The sequence below is a fragment of the Lethenteron reissneri genome, chromosome 43, assembly GCF_015708825.2.
Source record: "Lethenteron reissneri isolate LAM-NWPU_2019-01 chromosome 43, ASM1570882v1, whole genome shotgun sequence".
Classification (NCBI taxonomy): Eukaryota; Metazoa; Chordata; class Hyperoartia; order Petromyzontiformes; family Petromyzontidae; genus Lethenteron; species Lethenteron reissneri.
This window is the reverse complement of record NC_083821.1, coordinates 8,257,329-8,280,814: the sequence shown is the minus strand read 5'-3', so window position 1 is coordinate 8,280,814 and position 23,486 is coordinate 8,257,329. Positions and strand designations below refer to the sequence as shown.

General features: G+C 44.3%; 1 protein-coding gene across 1 annotated transcript in view; it reads right to left on the bottom strand.

Annotated features, from left to right (window-relative positions):
• The window catches only part of LOC133353343 (regulating synaptic membrane exocytosis protein 2-like), a 271,939-nt gene that overhangs the window by 173,738 nt on the left and 74,715 nt on the right, over positions 1 to 23,486 (bottom strand).

Genomic DNA, 23,486 nt, shown 5'->3' with positions numbered 1-23,486 from the left:
GTTCTGGGCATCTCATCATCGACTCAGACGTGAATGAGTGCCTGGTGAGGTGTGTAAAGATCGTGGAGACGAAGGCCAGCCGGGTGTGCTTTTAACCACATGACCCTTTCATGTGCTTCTTCGGCCTCAATAGGCACTCACTAACAGCACTTTCCCTGACAAACTACAAAGCTATACGTGCGATGTTTGTTTATTTGCGTGCGTGCGTGTGTGCGTATCTATAAATACCATGCAGTATATTACATCAGTGCTTCGTATTCATATATATATGGGAGAAATAAATAACAGCTTGGACAAAAGCTATTAACGATAAAAATGTCGCGTACATGGGCTGGGCTGACAGCTGACAGTAAAGCAACAAAACACCAGCATGAAGGCGAGTGTCTCTGGGACGTGGGTTTAAAGTCCTTGTGAAGCTGGACCCGCTCCGTGTGTGACTTTAATTCATATCCGACGGCTCACGACGGCAAACCCCTCCCTGGGAGAATGGAGCAACATCCAGCCTGGGCTTTGATCGTCACAGCATTCGCACACAGTAGTTTGCAACAACATTACGGGTTCGCTTTTGATAAAAACAATAAACAAAAACGTATCAATTGGCCCCAGAGTGATTAAGACGCCCCGAGGAAAGTTGTGCAGGATTGTTGAAATGTACCTCGCCAAAATTGGCCGCATGTGTGAATTAAAATCCACGACGGATAAATGCCTGCGGATGGTCTGAAACCAAAACGAGAGTATGCTTTACACAAAGGATATGTCAAGCTACGATTAGAGATACATTTGTTCCTCTTAATTTTTATATTCACGCGAATGCAAAATCTCAAGAAACCGGACAAGAGTATGCCAGGATTTTTGGGTAAGTTGGGAAATGCGACCCAAAAATAAAAACCCCAACAAAATACGTGAATGCTGATTATTTGGAACGATGTCAAAGAAAAACACAACGTTCTAACCAGAAACGTTGCTGAAACTGTTGTTCCCGAAAAAAGCAAAATTAAATTAAAATAAAGTACAGTACAGTAATGAAGCACATAGCAATCGGATACGTAGCCAGTTGAAACTACAGGGTTGAAATTCTTGTTTCACTGTTACCCACACTTTAACTGTGATATTTTAAAAAAATATTTTACTCATTCATTAAATTCAAGTGTTAATGAAATGCATCACGCATCAATTACATGTACACGTAATTTAAATATACAGAAGCATATTATTTGGCTCTTTCGGTAAAGTCACGTAGATAGAAAAATAATAAAATTATTATTATTTTAAACCACGACGTTTCGGTCGCAACACATCTCTAGCCCCGCCCACTCCAAGCATATAACACATTCCTGCGGAGGGAGCTGGTAGGAACGTTGGGTTGCTCGGTCAATGGCCAGGGTCAACGGCGGCGTGGTGTATTCCGCAAATATGTTCGACTTTGAGGGCGGGCACAAGCCGGCGTGAGTAGGTTAAACGTTGAGTTTTATAAGGGCACCACGGGGTGACCAGCCCCTCCCCACCCTCCACACCCAGCCCCTTACCACCCTTCCCACCCAGCCCCTTCGCACCCTCCCCTCCCCATCCAGCCCCACCGTCTCCACCCAGCCCCTCCCCACCCACCCTCCCCTCCCCACCCAGCCCCTCCCTCCCCACCCAGCCCCTCCCTGCACGACGGACGGACACAATAATCCCCTGTGGGCTGGTAGAACCAGTGGGTTCCTACCAGTATAACCTGTGGCTGCAGTGGGTTTGCCTTTGGCTGCAGTAGCTCTCTCGCTGTATTTCTTCTTGCCTCAGCAGTCCGCCTGCTGTATTTGTTCACCTGATGACGATTGGTTGTTTTGCGATCGAAACGTCGTGGTTTTTATTTTATTTTATTATTTTTCTATCTACGTGACTTTACCGAAAGAACCAAAGAATATGAATTCCTGCAGTCGCGAAAGCTTTAAGTCAAGATTTGTACAGAAGTTATGTTGTGATGTATCAAAAGCAGTGTTAAAAATCCAGAAACGTCTCCCGTTATATGTACATATTTATTTGTTTAAGGTCACAATGTTATTGATGATGAAAGTGCGGAGTTGCTCTGCTGTCTATATTAGGGTTATCATCGAACAAAATTAGTCACGCTCTAAGTTGGGCTTAAGGGTGTCTACTTCTGATTTAAAAAAAAAACAACAGGGTTACTCAGAATCACCACTCCCGAAATACAATTACCAAACGATTAAACGCAGCAACGCCGAAGACGGTTTACTCCGGACGCGACAAAGTCGCATCTGTTCGTAGGAGGTGAGCGATTATAGCCGTAGCGGGTGAAACAAAAACAAAAAGTCTATATTTGAAGCTTTCGTGACTGCAATGATTCATATTCTTAGGTTTTTTCGGTAAAGTCACGTAGGTAAAAACATTAAAAAATAAAATAAAATAAAAATCACGACGTTTCGGAGGCAACACAAGCTTCCGTCTTCAGGTGGTACCGTCACAGCCACGACAGCTGTATCAAGTACATGAGAGATTGCAGGAGCTACCACTCCGTTTATATAACCATTATATATAACCATTATATAAACGGAGTGGTAGCTCCTGCAATCTCTCATTTACTTGATACAGCTGTCGTGGCTGTGACGGTACCACCTGAAGACGGAAGCTTGTGTTGCCTCCGAAACGTCGTGATTTTTATTTTATTTTACTTTTTAATGTTTTTACCTACGTGACTTTACCGAAAAAAACCTAAGAATATAAAAACCAAAAAGGTTTACGGTTGAAAATACGCTCCGAGGCGATGAATGTGTGCGGCGCGGGGCTGCGTTGAGCCACGCGATCAATGCCCCGCTCGCTCAGCAACTGGGGAAACGAGTGCTAAAACCTCTCGTTAGCGTTCACTATTGTTAGACGTGTGCAAAAAAACCATATGGTGCTAAATTGTTACGAATACAAAATAAAATGTGTGGGTGTGTGTGTGTACAGCGTAGCGGTTACCGCGACGTGCTACGAACCCGGCGACCCGAGTTCGATCCCTGCTCATGAGCAGTAACATTAGCGAATATTTTAACCAGTCCTGGGCCTCCCCTAGGTCGACTCAGCCTCAAATGAGTACCTGATGTGATAAAGACGGCTGGGTGTGGGTGCTAGCCACCCATCCCCTCGTTTGCCATGCCGGCCTTCATAGGTACTCGCTAAAAGCACTTGCCGCAATAGGCTGTTAAGACTATATGGGTGATATTTGTCTTTTGTGTGATTTTATATTTGTTAGAGGTCATTGTAATTCACTGACCATGAGCTAATTTCATTTATTAACTGGACATAACTCCTCTTATCTGCTACCCTATTACATGTGACTTATATTGTCCGCAATAGCTATCTTAGTCCTTGAAAATTCCTAAGTGGCCCTATTCTTTCAAATATTTTGGTTATTTTCCGCTACATCTTTCTGCACAGATAAAGGTAGTGAATTCGTGGATTGCCCCGCAGGTAAATAGGATCTGGAATATCGCCCCCTCCACATAACCACTATTTGTCAATGGATTTTGTGGTGAAATTAAACAATGATGATCAGTATAACGTATTAGAAATGGCAAAGTTATTTTAAAATATAAAAAAATATATATATAAACTATTATTTAATTAATCGATACATAGCTCTCTCTCTGTGTGTGCCAAGTTCTTTCTCAAAGATGTCGGCTTTCATGGCTTTCCGTCCATTTAGATCTATCCATGATATTTACTCAATAACTTACATTAGATGCTCCTCCCAGTTGCATCAAATTGTTCAAATTGCATAAACAACTCGATTCCCCGCCTTCCCCAGTTCCCTTGTACCCATAATTTTCCCAGTCGAAAACAATTAATATTCAGAATCTTGTCTTTCTCATTACATACCCAAGACATTTTGCTTGTGGGTTTGTAATCATTATTTTCACGATTGCATCTTCTTTTTGTGCCTGATAAATAAATGCGTACAATGCATGAACTTCATCTGTGATCAGGTAAGAGCTCATTGAGACCAGAAGCATATTTTTTCAAGAGAGATCTGGGTCGAACGCATTCTTACTAATGCATTGGAACTACCAACACGTTCTGATGCTGCAAATTTAAATAGTGTATACTGCAGTACACGGCTAAAAAAAGAAAAAAAATATGTTGAGGAGGAACAGGGTACAAGCAAAAGTATTAACATCTTCTATAACACTTTAAGCTGTATAAATCACCCTCAGCAATATCATGATTCTTACAGACTATAGAAAATGCTATTTTACAAGTGCTGAACCTCTGCTGCAAATTTTTTTTATCGTAATTAACGTTGTATTAACGCTCACATATCCTAATGGGAATTCATAACTTGCTAAAAATTTAGTTTCCCCTTACCCTAATAATTTATTTAGATTATCAGATACCCACTTGACGGAAAACAATGTTTCAAGCGTTCCTGCAACATTTATGGCACTTGAAAGGCTGCATTGAATACCCCGGCAATCTTGCCTTGCAGACAAACGCTCGCTTAGTTCACACCCCGACGAACATGAGATGTGCATTAAACTTCTTCTTGGTTCTTTCGGTAAAGTCACGTAGAAGGGAAGTAATAAAATAATAAAAATAAAACATAATAAAATAATTCTCACGACGTTTCGGCCACAACGCAAGCAGCCGTCCTCAGGTGAAATGAAACAGCACACGTGCTGTTTCATTCAGACGCTGTCGCCTCGACAGACCTGGTCTTCACCTGAGGACGGCTGCTTGCGTTGTGGCCGAAACGTCGTGAGAATTATTTTATAATGTTTTATTTTATTATTTTATTATTTCCATTCTACGTGACTTTACCGAAAGAACCAAGAAGATGAATCCCTGCAGTCACGAAAGCTTTAAATCGAAATGTAATTACAACTCTTGAGGGAAAAGCACAGCTGCACGAATGGTCAAATGTTTTGAGGTGTGTCCATTTGTCAAAAAAGTAGCATTCATGCTGCATTTGCTGAACGCATACATAACGTCGCCTGATGATGCTGGTTATAATGACTGGCGAAACGTTGTACTCAGATTGTAAATGTTGTGGCTTTACTCTCCAACGCACCGGTGTGCTGTACTAGTAACGAATTGGCACGTTCTGTTTACTTGACAACCCTTACTAGTTGGCTGTGTCGGGTGGTGGCGGGTTTAACGACACATTTATATATTTACGCGATCTAACCCCCCAAAAAAAACCTGTATTAAGTATTTACATTGACACACATTTCGATGTCCAACGATCATTTACCTGGCTGTGCTTCTCACAGTGAAGGGAGGGAAAGCCGGCAAACGCAACGGTGTTGTTACACACTAACCTCTCAACATACCACCAATGCGGTGCTCTGTAACTTTCCATTTTTGTTGTCGCAAAGTGTAGTATTTGATGTCTCGAGTAGGGTCGTTAAAATGGGTTTCGTTTTCTGCGATACCAGTAACTGCATGAATCGGTTTCATGCTTTTTTAAAAAGAAATTGCATTAGATCGCAGTAAATGGAAATGTGACGTAAACCCACCTCGACCCGACACAGCCAATGAGTGATGTTCGTCACGTGAATAAACGTGCCTCTCAGTTACTACATCAGCACACAACCGGTGTGTTGGAGAGTAAACCCACGACTTTTACAATTTGAGTTAACGACGATGATTACAACAACAACGTGCTTCATCAATTCTGGCAATATACAGGCGTCACGGTCGGGATCGAACCCACACCCTGCTGTGTACCAAGCGAGGTAGTTAACATCTCGTTATCGCGGCGCCTATAGACCAACAAGAACAACAGTTGGTATATTGGCAGGTTGCGTGTGGTGGGTTAAAGTGTGGGTACCTCTTCCAACACGTCTGGTCAGTGTGGAAGAGGAGACCAAACACACTCTACAGCTTCCTCTAGTGGTGTTCATTCTGCCAGCAGTGGTGTAGGGAAGCAATTTCAGGGCTGCAACCTTTATCTTATAGTCTAACCCATCAATCACTACCCCATGAATCTATTCTGGTCCACTTGGGACCCATAATGAGCATTCGATGTCACTCTTAAATAACACATCTCATATTTCCTTTTCAATGGCACAATGAAAATAACACAGCATGTATTATTATTATGTATTGATGTGATAAACAAAAGACTGCTTGGGCATATACACATTTAATATAAATGTTGTGCCATTAGCCGATTGACCAACCGCCAGGTTGTGAGTTTAAATCATGGTTGGGGGTTGACTAAGCCCCATCATCCCTCTGTGGTTGATCAAAATAATTACCAAGTTGTGGAAAAAATTAACAGCAATTGTGGATATATTATGTAAATACTTGCCCCTTGCAAATAGGAATGACAAATTCTGACCGCTGGCTCAAGACTGTAAACGGGCGAGAAGGACCAATACCTTGATGCTCATTTTAGCAAGAAAATCACTGTGACTTATCACACCTACGCAGAGAAACGCTGCACCACGAGCACACACACACTCACACACACACACTCTCACACGACACACACCACACGCACACTCACACACACACACTCTCACACACACACTCACACACACACACTCTTTCCCCCGGGGGGTATGTGCTACTTTCTGATGGGCATGCTATTTCGAGGCGCTACGTTTTATCACGCAGGCTGCGTGAAGTGGCAATTATAACGAGCAAGTGCTCTGTGTGAACAACGATGCCCATTGTTTTAATTAGGCTCATGAAAGGCAATCGCTTCAAAAGCTACCGGATCAGTGGATTTTGTTTTTTTTCTACGGGCAAATCTAAAGGGTGGAATGTATGTATGTAGAACTTATTTCGCACCGTACATAGAAAACCGAGCTAATCGGAGGCACGGGGGAAGGACAACAAACTTAAACACAAAAATCTGCTCGATAGAAATGAGTTTTCAACTGAGATTTAAAAGTGCGTGGCTCATGCGGGCCCTTACACCCATCCCTCAGCCACCCACCCATTGGATGACTCTGCCGGGTTGGGATCGTCTCACGCGAACGGCGTCGTTGGAGTGAACAAAGCTACGCGAGGCACGCTGTGACGGGCTCGCGCTTTGTTTTCAATTCAACAATACGGTCACCGCTCCCAGCGGCCTCCTAATATGGGACGGGAGAGCGTTCCAGACGGCCGCGGAAGCGCATCTGAAAAGCGCGCGGTGACCGTCCTTTGCTCAGTGGCGAGTCAAAATCAGCCGCCGCTGCGAGGATGACCGGAGTTCATAAGAATGTGGAATTTCCACCATTGGCTCAGGGCTGCAATAAACAGGAGGGGAGCACGGTTATTTGATTGGAGCAAAAAATATTGTTAGATAATATTGTTGGATAATATCGTGAGATAATGTACCATTTACATATTGCTTTGCGATGTACCACTTTTCAAAACGCAATGGGGTTTATTTAACAGCCACTACCGGTGCTACGTTACGTGATTTATGAGATATTTTCACAGTTGCCTTCCCATTATAACCATCTTTAATTGGATGGAATACGCTGTCACATTCACCTACAGTTTATTTAAAATATAAATGTATTCGCCACATCCAAATATGCATTCAATTTTTAACATAAAAACCTAAATTGAATATATAGTTTTATTCTGTTCATGTGTAGGATATATTTTTGAAGGGTTGCATATATGTTAAACCATTCTTTAAAAAATTTAAAATCAGTTATTGGAATGAATGTCACTTTTTAAAAATATATCTTTAAAACTTGACCTAGAGACCTTATTCAAGTAATTTTAATCCAAGTAAAACCTTTAGAGTAGGTGAAAACATTTACACAGCAGTTGAGGTAATAGCGATATTTAAAATAATTTGCACTCAACATTTCCAATGAATTTATATCTTGCTTGCCATCGAACTCAAGATGCCAGATTATTCAAGGTTCGAAGAGCACGATGGCTGAAGGGACATTCTCTGAATCTTCATTCATACGAAGGCTTTCATGACCAATGTTATGATTCATAAATTAGTTTCGTTTCGATTAGATCACCGTGATGCGTAATGAAAGCTGGGCTTTAGTTTGGCAACTGATGATACCGGATGCAATCTCCAGCGAAACTTCGGAAAGAAAAATCGTCAAAATTGTTGCTCACTTCTCAAAAGATTTCTCCGGATTTCTGAAAATAACTGATTTGCGAATGTGATGACTCGATTTGATTGGTACTCTTTGTTTTTTTCGGTAAAGTCACGTACTGTAGGTGAAAAAATAAAATAAATTAAATCACGACGTTTCGGGCGCAACACAAGCGTCCTTTTTCAAGAGTATAAATCCTTGCAGTCACGAAAACTTCAAATCTAGGATTGATTTGATTGGCTCTGTCGGGCGGCAGAAGGTTATAGTTCAAACTATTTTTGTTACATGATACCCAAAATAAAATAATCATGAATCATCCTCTGAATCCGCCAATAATTCTCAGCACTCAACAAAGTGACGTTGAGGCACGGATTTCAATTTGGCTTAAGCAATGGCACTAATAATGGACGTGATAATTACAATAATAATTGAATAAGCCGTAGGCCATCCAAGTAGGGATGGAGGTGTTGTCATGAGCTGTTAGTTTGATGGTCACAATCAAGGGGTGCTGCTGTGGCGAGATGGTAACTCCCTTGCCTGGTACGCAGGAGGTTGTAGGTTCGATCCCAACCCTGACGTAGGTATATTTGGAATTTGCATGTTCTCCCCATGGTCGCGTGGACTTTTCTCCGGGTCCTCTGGTTTTTTCCCTCCACATTTAAAAACGTGCGTTGCTAAAAATTCCCAAACGATTCGCCACTTCGTTGAGCTATAATTCGTGGCCAGGTCGCTTCTAAAAAAAGAGTCATAGGGCTCAGTTGGCCTTACCCGGTAAAATAAAAAGTTTAGCTTAATTTAATTATCCATTGCTGCAATAACAAGTCTCATCCCCAAAATTGTAAGAGTAACAAGGTAAAGGTGCAACCCTACAACTGCCGACTCGTGCCACTGCTGGCTGAAGGGCCTCCACTCGCGACAGCACTCTTAAGGGTGCACTGGAGAGCCCCTGTAGACGGACTTTGGCCTACTCTTCCACGCTGGCCAGACATCTTGGAAGAGGTTGGAGTATCGACACTTTGCCCCACCACACAGAACGTGCCGATCGGCTAATCGTGGTGAATCCATTCATATTTGTGGTGTGGGCAGAGGCGGGGGGGGGGGGTAACAAACAAAACTTGCCTATTGTTTCAACTGCCACAGGGGACATTATTTATTAAGACTTGCTCACGCCATCTCAGTCACGGGGTTTTTGACCATACTTCACCATGCTGGTCTCTGGTGGTGGTGGCGGGGTGGGGGAAGGAATGGATAAAACTTAGGTCACCGGCTTCACAGCATAACGCTCTAACCACGCGTAACCAACGCCCCTTAAAAAATAACATATCTGAGCCGAATCTTAAAATACACAGCGAGCCAACACGAGACCAGCACCCCCATGGAAATATATACACGGGAACAGGCTCGAAATTGCTTTTCTACGCTCGTTTTTAGCTGTCGTGGTGCGGGGCTCTGCGCTGGCCTCGGTATGAACGCGTCTTCGGGGGGTGTGTGTAAACGCGGCGGGTCCATTAGGACGCACGCGGCAGGGTCACTGCTATTTCAGGGGCTCTTCTCACCGCACCTCCCTCGAGGATTTTTTTGTTCCTTTCTTTGGCGTCACCGCCAAATCCACCGGATGGCTTTGAAGTGGCTTTTTTCTGTTTCGTTGCGTGCAAGAATGGTCGACGACGCTTCGATTGTACGGCCGGTCTTCCTTGTGGATGACGCGGCGGCTAAGAAGCTATATTTGTATAATCGGGGGCGATAAATGGCTCTGTAATTAAGGGAACACCTGTGAGCTCCATGTCCCAGGGCCCTCTGCGGTGTACACGACAATCGTCGTTCCCAGGGGACGTTTCAACATTTGTTTGTGTTGTCCATTTTCTCCCCAGCTGCATTTCAATTCTACCATCAATCGTAAGGGGTGCCACGGGGGAGTGGCGTTAACTTCCTCGCCTGGTATGCAGGAGGTCGTGGGTTCGATCCCGACCCTGATGCCTGTATATTTGGAGTTTGCATGTCTCTCTCCCCGTGGTCACGTGGAATTTTCTCCGGTCCTTCGGTTTTTCCCTCAACAGTTAGAATCAACGTGTGTTTAGAGCATTTGGCTGCTGCAAATGTCCAGATGATAAGCCATCACTTCGTTCAGCTGTCGTTTGTGGCCAGGTCACTTCTGATGAAGGGCTTACATAGCTCAGTTGGCTTTACCTGGGCAAATATAAAAAATAGTTGTTATTAGTTTATGGTGTGTCCATTAGAAAATCTCGCAGGCAGATGCAAATTCCGCAGAACTACTTCAGATATCCTGTCAAGGCGGATTTGAAAGTGCAGCATCCCTTAATGTGTATAAGAGGTGATTTTAAGGGATATCAAAAGAACTAGTTGCGTGGTATTTTCTTCCTCAGGAAGATCGCTGACATGGGGGTATGTTCTGCAAGAGTCATTATTTGATACATCACCTCTTAACAAGGCTGCTGTGACAATTGGAATAAAACTGGAAAAAAAAATATGTTGAAACCGGCTCAAGGGTTTGTTGGGTGACCCTGAGGAGAAGGAAGCTTCTACCACTGACCTCTGAGCTTCAAAGTTATCATCCTGTGCAAACCAATAATAAAAAATAAGGTTCACACTTTTTAGCCTCAGTCCTAAATAGCTATTAACACTTTACGCAGTCATACAAAACACCGATAATGCAAATTCACGCCGTGCGATTAAAATAATATTAATTTCAGTTTTAAACGTTATTTTAGGTACGTACAGTACCATTATTAATAACTGAAAGTCTATCCTTAGAGTTAAGAACAGCAAACACCGCTTTATTTGCCCTGCAATGGTAGGAAAGGGTTTTTTTTCGCACAAGATTGTTGTTTAAGTGAGGTAAGAGAGACTCTGTTTTGTGAAATTGTCGGTCGATACGCCTCGATGTGCTGCTATAAAAAGGTCGGCAGCGTACATTCGTTCGAACATCGTACGCTCCCTGTATCATGTTTGCATGTGTTTGATATTTTTGACTAATGCATTTCGTCGAAATAAGATATTGTTGAGAACGTTCTAATGTTTTTTTTTTCTTTGCGCAGCCATAGAGGGCGAAACAAATGTACGTACAGCCTCCGCGGAACACAATTAATCCCTTCCCTTTGCTTTGTATGCGTTTCCGTTTGCTTGTGCATCATGCGCAAATGCGGCTGTAACGCGACGCAGTATCTGCTTTGTAAAGTTTTAGATGCCAAGCAGAGCCGGGCTCCTGTATAATGCCTGGGACCGTTCATTGACTTGTTTGCTCGATAATATTGGTTCCTATGCGCATGACAACGTGCATAATATTGTTGACGTAATGATCGATCATAGTATTTTCAATTCGTATGGTATATGTTGCGGAGCTGAGGTGCAGTGGTTTCACACACTGAACCCTGTACCCATTGACCTCAGTTGAAGTCTCGGCGATGGCTCACGTGGAAGCACAGAGGAACATGGCTAACGTAAATGTTACTTATTTTTACAACTATAGCAACTGCCTGATGATGCTGGTTGTAACTTGCGAACCGTCGTGCCTAACTGTTAAACGGTGTGGATTGCTCCCCAACATACCGGTGTGCTGAAGCGGCAATAAATTGGCACATTTCTTCACGTGGCAAACCTCATTAAATGGGCCATGTCAGGTGGAGGAGGGTCTACGGCACACATTTTACTCGCGCAATATTACCCAAAAATACATTCTGAATCGTAGCTGTTACCCATTGTGTCTCCTCCCCTTACCAACCCCTGCGCCAACCTGCATCTACCAGTATGGTGAAGTATGGTCAAACAACCTTCGTGACTTTTCGATTTAAAGCTTTCGTGACTGCAGGGACCCCCCCCCCCCCACCTCCTACGCATTCCACAAGTAGTGACTAATCCCATATCTGCATTTTCCATAAATATGCTAAATTATGCTAAATTCTAATATGCTAAATTCATATGTTGATATGCAGATTCCTTTGTCAAGGCGCCCTTCCTCCTCTAACCCAGCTTAAATATAAGCTGCCAAGCTTGATGGTGTTCATTCAGACGCTGTCTTTCCGACAGACCTGTTCTTCACCTGAGGACGGCTGCTTGCGTTGAGGCCGAAACGTCGTGAGAATTGTATTTTATTATGTTTTATTTTTATTATTTTATTATTTCCCTTCTACGTGACTTTACCGAAAGAACCGAGAAGATGGACCTTCGTGACTCTTAAGGCGAGCGGGGCGACTTTCATCCAGCAGCGTATTAACAAAGTGCAATAAATTATTAGTTTTCTATTTCGATTTAAAGCTTTCGTGACTGCAGAGATTCATATTCTTGGTTCTTTCGGTAAAGTCACGTAGAAGGGAATTATTAATTATTTTATAATTATTATTATTTTATTATTTCCCTTCTACGTGACTTTACCAAAGAACCAATAATATAATTAGCTTTCTTATTTTATACTTGTGTTGTGATTGGTTCACGTGATCTCCGTAGCCACTAAATGCACTAAATTCACACCAATATTTAAACTCTGAATTGTAACAGTTAATCGAATCATGGTGGAGTGGGATTCATTCCGTACCAAGTGACTGCATAGGAAATAACCCAGTTGCTGTGCTAGATAATGATGGTCGCTCTACGTGAAAAATACATTTCCCATTTATAACGAGATTCAGAAGAGTTCCTGGAAATCGAAGTTCTCTCCGTGTCACACTTCTGCAATCGGTGTGCAGGTCAACAAAATAGTTGGCCTGAATAAATCCCCCCATGGCTGGAGAATTCATTAAAAAAGTACAACTTTGTCATGTACAGGCAAGATGTGACCTGGAAACGAGTTAGAATTCGTCTCAGCAGCATGAATATTTTAACAAATAACGTATCAGACACGGCCAATTATAGGTTGCACGACTGACAACCTCACCGCACTGAACTCTGCACGTAGAACATTTTTTTCACATTAGGAAATAAATAGAGGCTTGCTGTTTGAAGTTGTCTGCCCCCAAGGCTCTATAAACACGATCTCATGGGTGCGGACTCAGCGACTTCACGTGAGTTTCAAAACAACTAGCCACTGAACCACGAAACACTCATATCCAACAACAACAACACAACTTTTTAACTTTTTGAGGTTGTTCAGAGGTGAATTAATGTACACACGTACCTTTTGGCAGCATAGGCAGTCAACGATCTGCAGCGGTCGAATTTGGTCGGGCAAAGTGTGGGTGCATACTCTTTGGTTCTTTCGGTAAAGTCACGTAGATGAAAAATAAAAATAATAAAATGAAACGTCGTGATTTAATGTAGTTATTTTCATTTTATTATTTATATTTTTCACCTACGTGACTTTACCGAAAGAACCAAAGAGTATGGATCCTTGCAGTCACGAAAACTTCAAATCTAGGAAAGTGTGGGTGCTCACACCTCTGCCAAGATGTCTGGCCAGCGTGAAGGGGTAGGTCAAATATTGTCCAGGCAGGCTCTCTAGAGCTCCCTCTCGTGGATGCTCTTCCTACAGCAGTGGCGTGAGCAACAATTGCAGGGTTGCACCTTGACCTTTAGGCCAGTGTTCTTCACACATTTTCAGAGGCGGGGGGGGGGGGGTGTCACTTTCGCCGACAAGACATCATCAGTGTGAGTGCCGACACACCATTTGAAACTGTTGGGGTTTTACAACACGATGATGATGGGGGGGGGGGGGGGGGAGTGTTTGCACATTTGTGTATTGTCGGGGGCCGCATGTCAGGGGCTGCACTAAAGGCCCACCGGGGTCGCCAGTAGCCCACAGGCCTTGCAATGAAAAACACTGCTTTAGGCAGTCAAACATCACTATATTTCAGCTGTATACTAACATCACTCATCAACCCTCACTGCATTCTCAACGCTTGTTGTGAGACCTCACCGATTCATGAACTTCAATTAGATAATTACATTCTTTCTCTTCCACAGCAGAGCTAAGGTCCTCCCAAAAACATCATTGCACATTCTCTAGGTCATCTTAAACAGAAGCCACACACACCTGGGCCTGCCTTTTTCTCTGCATCACTGCTTTGTGCTATTTGCCATCTATTTAACCCACATGTACATAATTACTTACCATTACCACCTACTTCTAGATTATTCTACAAATACAATATTCTCCAATTGTATACGATGCTCCCTGGAAAGTGACATGCACCTCAAACGTGTGCCGAGTGGTCAATTAAGTTATACAAATCTGGTCACTGACGGACGCACACGCCGACCAGATTATAAGACACAGAGAAAAAAATGTGTCTCATAATCCAGAGAATATGGTATATATATATATATAATACGTAGGAATAGTAATACCCTTTATTTACTCTGGAAAGCCTCACTCCATCACCCCATGTGGGGGAACGGCCTGCAAAAGGTGATGTCACAGAAGGTGATGTCACAATGTCATGTCACAGAAGGTGATGCCACATAATGTGATGTCACAGAAGGTGATGTCACAGAAGGTGATGTCACATAATGTCATGTCACAGAACCACTTCTGAGCTATGTTCAAGTGACCTCTTATGTACACAAGGAATGTTGCACTTTCACTGATATAATGAAGTTTACCGCATCGCAGTCAAACCACTATTTTGTATTTTTGGCAGGAATTTTAGATGAATTGAAGTCAGTGATAATCCAACATTTTTTTTAGTAACCAGGCTGAAACCATAAACTCACTCTACATCAGATCCCGGTTTAATCACAGGTGGCTACGAGGAATGAGTGGATTCCAGCTCAGTGCCCTGATCTATGAATCAAACGGACACCACCCGTACCTTCGATTAGCACAATTGGCTACGTATGGTGCGAAAGAAGTTCAACATACACATACATACAAATGTCTCTAGTTTAGCCAAACAATAACGCCTCTTTCACGAAAATAAGCAAAACAAATAAGAGTCGCAAGATAAAAGAAAACATAGAAATATGAATGTAAAAAATTCAAATTTAAGCAAGCTAAAAAACAATATTCATTAAAGTCACGTGACCAATAAGCAATTACAATTGGCAAGGTGCAAAGAAAACACTAAATAGGTGGAACAATAATAATAATACCTCATTCTGTTGTGGTCAGCAAAGTATATGTTCATATATTTATTTCAGTTAAAATATATGTTCATATATTTCTTTCAGTCACACTTTATCTGTACGTCGTTTGTTTTGGAGACCGGCAAGCCCATAGGCAAGGCGAGCACCAATTCGTGCGAGTGCTCAACCAGGACACGTGGCGATCTGGCGAGCTGCCTCCTACCACCGGCCTCGCCCACTTTCACATAACCACGCCCACCCAGAACACTAGCCCCACCCACTGCTGATAGGCGCCATCCCCTCGTCTGTCACCATCCCATGACTCAGGTGGGCTCCGGGGCCCTTTGCCTGTGTAATGACTCTCGGATGACACGAACTGTAGAGGGTTTTCTTTATTTTTGTTAGGGCACTTCATGCAGATAACTTTGGCCCAGGGATGACACGCAGCTAGCGACGACGCGAAGACAGCGACGACGCGAAGACAGCGACGACCCCGATCCCACGGCAGCCCCGAATCTTGCTCCTCACCTCCTTTTATCCCCGGTGTGGCCCTCACTCCACTCCTGGCCACGCCCACTTTCTCGAACTCTCTGGCCCGTTCCCGAACTTTCCTGGCGATTCCCCCTTGTGACAGCTCGCCCTCTATTATATTTATCAACACCTGTAATTTCCGCTCGTGATCGCTAGTTCACGCACTGTCTTTGCACCCACACTGTCTCCACACACGCGCTGTCTCTACACCTGCATCATGATTTCAACGTGAAGCCAGAACATTAAAAAAGCAAACAGGAAAAATTTCCAGATTTTCACAAGCTCCTGGGGTCCACCGGGACAGCCTTTATGACATTTGGTAGCCTTCAAAACAATGCACGCATCTGCCAGACTCATACCTGTCAACCCCTTATCAGTGCCCACCTTATTACAGACCAATTCAGATCTTTTTGGTCACCCCGTGCCCTTATAAATCTCAACGTTCATCCTACAAAGTCCCATCACAAGGGGGAAACACAAACAATTAGACAAAGAAAAATGTTGCCTTATTGGATCGGCTGTACGCCGTATGGACCTGAAAACTCAACTTCCTTGCACAAGTATACGGGTTAAACCGTATGGGTTGACAGGTATTTAAACTCCACGTTATGGAAGATAACGCCCATTCGGCTTGACCCAGTTGCAGCCTCCCTAGGGATCAGTATGAGAAACAGCGGAGAATAACGAACCCCATCTTTCTCGGGGAAAACGAACGAGACAGTTATCGGCGGCTGCTTGGAGACATTTGTGTAATGATCCCATGACACGTTTGTCAAAACTAGGTCATTGTGTGCAGGGGTCACCCCAAATTAACATCTGTCGATGAAAATTACATCTTGCAGAAAATACCATGCACGTTTTTTTTACATTGACAATACCATGATGATTGATCATTCATTGCTGATCGTTGTAGGGCAAGATTAGCAATTAAAACATATTCTTTGGTCTTTCGGTAAAGTCACCTATATACGTGACTTTACAGAAAAACCCAAAGAATATGAATTCCTGCAGTCACGAAAGCTTTAAGTCAAAATTCAATTAAAACATGTTTACCGCATCCGTAATCACGCACATAACAGAAACATATCCTCAAATTAACGAACTACTCCTGTATTAAAATGTCCACCAATCCAATGTTAACCTGTCATTTTCGATGCCATATTAATTAACCTGATAAAGCGCAGTGCAGTTATTATCTTATCGGATGCTACGCTATACTCAAGAACAGAGTAATACGTTTTCTTGGTTCTTTCGGTAAAGTCACGTAGAAAGGAAATAATAAAATAATAAATCAAATATAATAAAATAATTCTCACGACGTTTCGGCCACAACGCAAGCATCCGTCCTCAGGTGAAGAACAGGTCTGTCGGAAAGCCAGTGTCTGAATGAGGCCGAAACGTCGTGAGAATTATTTTATTATGTTTTATTTTTATTATTTTATTGTTTCCCTTCTACGTGACTTTACCGAAAGAACCAAGAAGATGAATCCCTGCAGTCACGACAGCTTTAAATCGAAATTTAAGAGTAATAAGTGTCAATCTCTTAATATGGTCAACGAGACATGTGATGCATAGTATTTCTCCGGATTATGAAATGCGTTTTAATCTTCATGTATTCTTCAGTTTAAATTCCGATCGGGGGGGCGGGGGGGGGTTGACTTAGCCCATCATTCCTCTGGGGGTCGACAAAGTGAGAAACTAACTTTGTGGCAAAGTCGCGGGCGTTGTTCTTCAGCGAGACAGTCCTGGGCTTTTGTCTGACCCCAAAAATTGTGAACAGCAAATGACGAACGCCGCACGCTTCCATTGCCATTGGCTGTGAAGAACGATTCCGGGTTGGTAGTGGTGCACACGCACAATTAATAGAAGCAAAAGTCACACTCGTGAACTCTGCCTTAAAAGACATTTATTTATAAAATCGTCAACGTTAGGCGCAATGGGCCTTCTTCGTGTGCTATGAAGGACCATCTCGCGAAACGTTGACTCGTTTAGCGCGTGTGTTTGTCAACAAAAAAGAAAATGTAAATGTACAGCCCTGCAGTTGCTTGCTCATGCCACTGTTGGAAAAAGTGGCTCCGCTAGCCTCCACTCCGCACCTCCGATTAGCACGGTTCACTGCGTACGGTGCGAAAGAAGTTCAACATACATTCGTACATACGAGGGGGATCTCTACAGGGAATTTGGCCTTCTCTTCCACGCTGACCAGACGCGTTGGCAGAGGTGGGAGAACCCACATTCTACCCCACCACACTCAGCGGCCTGCCGATCGACTAAACTGCGGCGTAGGAAACATTTATACTGCTGAGTACAGAGAGAGGCGGGTGGATTTAGATAAATTTGTCCTATTGTTTCAACGAATATTTTTTTTTATTTCATCAAGTAAGGCCCCAATGAGCTACGCAGCTCTTTTTCAGAAGCAACCTGGCCACAAACGATAGCTCAACGAAGTGACTTGTACTTCAGAGCAGAGAGGGGTGGGTGGATTTAGAGAAACGTGTCCCATTGTTTCAACTAAAAAAAAATATAAAATATTTTACCAGGTAAGACCCACTGACCTGCGACATAGCTCTTTTTCAGAAGCGACCTGGTCACAAATGATAAGCTCACCGAAGTGGCCTACAATTCGAAGCAGCCATATACTCTGAACTCGTCGAGAGATGCAACTGCCGCGCCCAGAGATTGAATCGAGCCGGAGAGCTCGGGGCGTCTGTCCAGTGTGTTGTCCGTGACACCACAGCAGCTGTCTGTATTGCTCGTGTGAGCACAATCTGTAGTGTTTGTACGTACATACGGGAATGAAATGCACACACACGCGCACAAAACAAACGCGAACTTCCCTACGCCACGAAGAAAAATGCCTGATTGCATTAAAAGTATTGCGATTAAAATTTCCCTTTGTAGCAGGGTACGTTTTTTTTATTCTGAGGGAAATGAAAAAAAAGAATATTGAGAGCGCATTTTGCTCTGCCAAATGAAGGCGGTAAATAAGAAGGCTCCTAACGTTCTGTTTGACGTGATGTCGCTTTCATGAGGCCGTGTTCTACCGACTTGTGAATCCATCCACAGCGTATTAGACTGATGCACTTAGATTTATTTATTTTAGGCAAACAAATGTCCAAGCATTTGATCTTAATTAGCATTTTAACTGCGCGCACGATTTAAAGCGGCGACTGCATCGCATTCCTGCAATGTGGTGCAGCTCCACTGATGCACTTCAGATGCTGTGTGCAAGGAATGTGTGTGTGTGTGCATGCATGTGGGGGAGTGGTGGTGCAGTGGTTAGTGTCAGTGTAGCGGTTACCGTGATGTGCTACGAACCCGGCCACCAACACCAGTGACGATTATCTGAACCAGTCCCGGGCCTCTCCTAGGTCGACTCAGCCTCAAATAACTACCTGGTGCGATTTGTTAATATCGTCACCAGGGAGACAAAGGCGGCCGGGCGTGGTGCTGGCCGCCAACCCCCTCGTGTGCCGTGCCGGCCTTCATAGGTGCTCGCTAATAGCATTTGCCCCAGCAGTCTGATAAAATGCTATATGGGGGATCTTTGTCTTAAAGACAGCCCATAAATGACGTCACGCAATTTTTGACGATTTTTTACCCCCCCCCCCCCCATCGTTACACGGCGTCACAAAAAGTCAGACCCCCCTCAAATATGACGTCACAAAGCTCTGCCCCCCCACAAAAAAATATAAAACATGCTTCAAATCACTTTAAACTATTGTCATTGTAGTGCGTATTTAATGTGGCGCTGCACAATGATGTTGTAGGAGAAAACATTTATTAAAACGTCGAATTAATTAAGTAGAACGTGTTGTCTATGTTGATAGAAAGTTGCGCATTTTGATGTGACGTCACATTTCTCAAATACCCCCCCCACCTCGTCACACATCGTCACAAATGTCTGACCCCCCCCCCCCCCTAGGTGCGTGACGTCATTTATGGACGGCCCCTAAGGTCATAAGTGCGGCTGGTGTTCCTACCAAGTAACCATGGTCTATTAACCATTAATGGCCGGATCTGTTCCGTGACCTACTTCCAACGAGCCTTCACCACCACCACAACCACCACTCCACATGGCAACAAAGACACCCAAGCTGACCACGGACACCATGGTGACACCACCTGTCAGCTAGGCTGGTTTGGGAGTGGGGGTAAATCGACGTAAGGCACTGCCACTAACACGAGGAGAGTACAAGGCGCGCGCGAATGAATAACAGTCTGATGTTATCGCACCCGATGTTTAATTACCATCCCCTGGGGAATATCTGGTAGACCGTAGCAGAATTCACTCATGTGTTGTCATTTGTGTTGTGCCTGCCGAGATGGCCGTGGCGTGTTTGCACAATTCACAACACAGCGTTCCGGACTGCCTATGGCTGCAAATGTGCAGCATATCCATTAGCGTATGCAGCAACTGCAGCATACCCAGCAGAATATGCAGCAGCAGCATACACAGTAATATACCCAACAGCAGCATAAACAGCAGGATACACAGGGGCAGCATACACAGCAACATGCCCAACAGCATACCCACGAGCAGCATACACAGGAGCAGCACGCACACCAGCACCATACACAGCAGCAGCATACGCAGCAGCAGCAGCATACGCAGCAGCAGCATACGCAGCAGCAGCATACGCAGTAGCAGCATACGCAGCAGCATACACAGCAGCATACACAGCAGCATACACAGCAGCATACGCAGCAGCATACACAGCAGCATACGCAGCAGCATACACAGCAGCAGCATACCCAGCAGCATACGCAGCAGCAGCATACGCAGCAGCAGCATACGCAGCAGCAGCATACGCAGCAGCAGCATACGCAGCAGCAGCATACGCAGCAGCAGCATACGCAGCAGCATACGCAGCAGCAGCATACACAGCAGCAGCATACGCAGCAGCATACGCAGCAGCAGCATACACAGCAGCAGCATACGCAGCAGCATACGCAGCAGCAGCATACGCAGCAGCAGCATACGCAGCAGCAGCAGCATACACAGCAGCATACGCAGCAGCAGCATACGCAGCAGCAGCATACACAGCAGCATACGCAGCAGCAGCATACGCAGCAGCATCATACGCAGCAGCATCATACGCAGCAGCATACACAGCAGCATACGCAGCAGCAGCATACGCAGCAGCAGCATACGCAGCAGCATCATACGCAGCAGCAGCATACGCAGCAGCAGCAGCATACACAGCAACATACGCAGCAGCAGCATACGCAGCAGCAGCAGCATACACAGCAACATACGCAGCAGCAGCATACGCAGCAGCAGCATACGCAGCAGCATACGCAGCAGCAGTATACGTAGCAGCATACACAGCAGCAGCAGCATACGCAGCAGCTATCGCTCTCTTCCGAGCGCAGGCACGAGGTGGCGCGTGCCCAGCGGCTGCTGCAGGCGGGGGGCTGCTCCCTCCAGCACCATGGACAGCGCAAGCGGCGCTGGGTGTGGTGTGGGGGGAGGGCTGGACGATGAATCGATTTCAAATCGAAATCCCAATTTGACACAATGCGCTTAGGAAATCGCAAAGGCTGCGAATTTTGTTTGCGATTTGAAAAGTTCAATAACTTTTTAATTGGAATTGGTTTTATTTTGTATTATTGTATTTGTCCATAATAGAGGTCTTTGGGGTAGATCGCGTAAATAAATGGGGGGGGGGGATTACTGAGGCAACGTACATTATGCATGGGCATTATGTGAGCCCTTTGAACTTGTCCTTCCTGTCTATTGTGTTTATTAAAATACCCCCCCCCCCCACCACATTGTGCAAGAGCGCAGAAGGGTGGTCAACACAAAACAGGTGGACTTCTCCACAAGTCTGGCTGTCGCCTGATGAAGCTAGTTGTAATTACTGGCGAAACGTCGTGCTCAGTTTGTAAATGTTGTGGCTTGGCTCTCCAACACACCGGTGTGCTGTACTAGTGACGAATTGGCCACGTTCTGTTTACGTGACAACCCTTACTAGTTGGTTGTGTCAGGTGGTGGCGAATTTTAACGACACATTTATATATTTACGCGATCTAACCCAAAAACCTCTTATGTATGATATTGGTCGCGAAAGCCTACGTGTTAAACTATTGTAACTTTATTTTTTCTACTTAACAATTGTTATATGTTTGATTGTTCTATTTCAATTTAAACATTTTAATAAATACATGTTGGAAGCAATTAATGTATTTTAAGTTTTCGTCCTTGCATTAGAATATATAGAGCGGTTCATATTTTGATGGTATCATGTGGTAATGCTCCATCACGTTTTAAATCTATTACACAGTGAATATTGAACTGAAGCTTTGACTTTAAACATTTGAATCGCAAATCAAATCGCAATGTAAAAAAAAAAAATCACAATTATATATTTTCCCCAAATCGTTCAGCCCTCGGTGGGGAGCGTTGTGGGGGGGGGGGGCGGGGGGGGGGGTGACGCACGCGCGTGGTGCCACCGCTCGTCCCGTGCACGCGCCGCTGTGACGTCAACACGACAGAGTGGGGGGGGGGGGTTGCAAGCGACGTGCAGGAGCGGTGGTGCAGCGGTTAGCGCGTTGCACTGCGAAACGTCCACCCGAAGCGTTCAACTCCCGCGCTCGCGGACAATATCGGTGACGGTAATTATCTGAGCAGATCCTGGGCGTCCCCTAGGTCGACACGGCCATCAAATGAGCACCCGGTGTCGATGTGTAAACACCGCCACTGGGGAGACAAAGGCGGCCGGGAGTGGTACTGGCCACCGAACCCCCTCGTGTGCCATACCGGCCGTCGTAGGTCCTCGCTAACAACACTTGCCCCAACAGACTGTTCAGGCTATACGGGGGATCTTTGTTTTTGTAGCCGCGTGCAGGCGCTGCATTTGTAAGAGATGCGTTGCCTCGATGCGAAATTTCCGCCAATGAATGAGCGTTTTACATGTTGAGAGGGAACCGGAGCACCGGAGGTAGAAAATAAAATAACGCGTGCGTGCGAGGGGGCAACACTCTATCCCAGGGTGTGGCAGCCTCGATGGCCACAGAAAGGGAGTGTCACAACATTTGGGGTGTGCGATCTACCTGCCCCGATCTATTGAATAGGTGCTCACCAACAACACTTGTAGTGCTCCTGCACAAGATGTGTGAACGCTGACGAAACGAGTTTAAAGTAACAAATAAAACGTCCCAAGCAACGCCAGGCATTTCCCGTGCGTTGCAATACGTCGCAAGAATACTAAAGAGGGCATTTCAACCTCTGAGTATTTCGATAATGTATTGATTTACAATACCGTTTTACGTAAATATGATTTCTAAGCTAAACAAAAGATGCCATAGTTCTCTCTGCAAAACAACGGATGCTTAACACTTTACAAATTGCTTTCAGGAACACTCTTGTAAATGTGTGTGTGTGTGACAGCTTGCACATAATCCTATTGGCCCATTAGAAATAACATCAATATTAAATCATTGTTGAACAGATACTAATCTTATTCCTTATGCTAGCCAGTTTGGCAGATGATTCATCAAGCCCAGGAAGGCAAGCGTCACCGCGTGTTTATCATTACAAAGTTTAGAATTCATTTCGGCATCAACCACACCCTCTGTTCGATTCATTTGCTCAAGACCCGTTTCCTTTTCTCGCGTATTCTTTATTTTTTTAAACATCCCAATAATTCATCCATCATAGACTGGCGGTGACTGAAAAAAGTTTATCAAATGAGAAATGGCATTCATCATCGTTAGGACGCAGTTTGCTATTTCATTCAAACTGCTATCGTAAGAACGTTAACAAAAAATTAGAGCATCTGCATCTGCAGCAGGTTTAATTCGTTTAATTATTTACCATCAGTCCGCTTCGCAAAAATAGAGCGTTTCGTCTCCAAGCTTCTTCTCGGCTCTTGATTGCGACACTGTTAC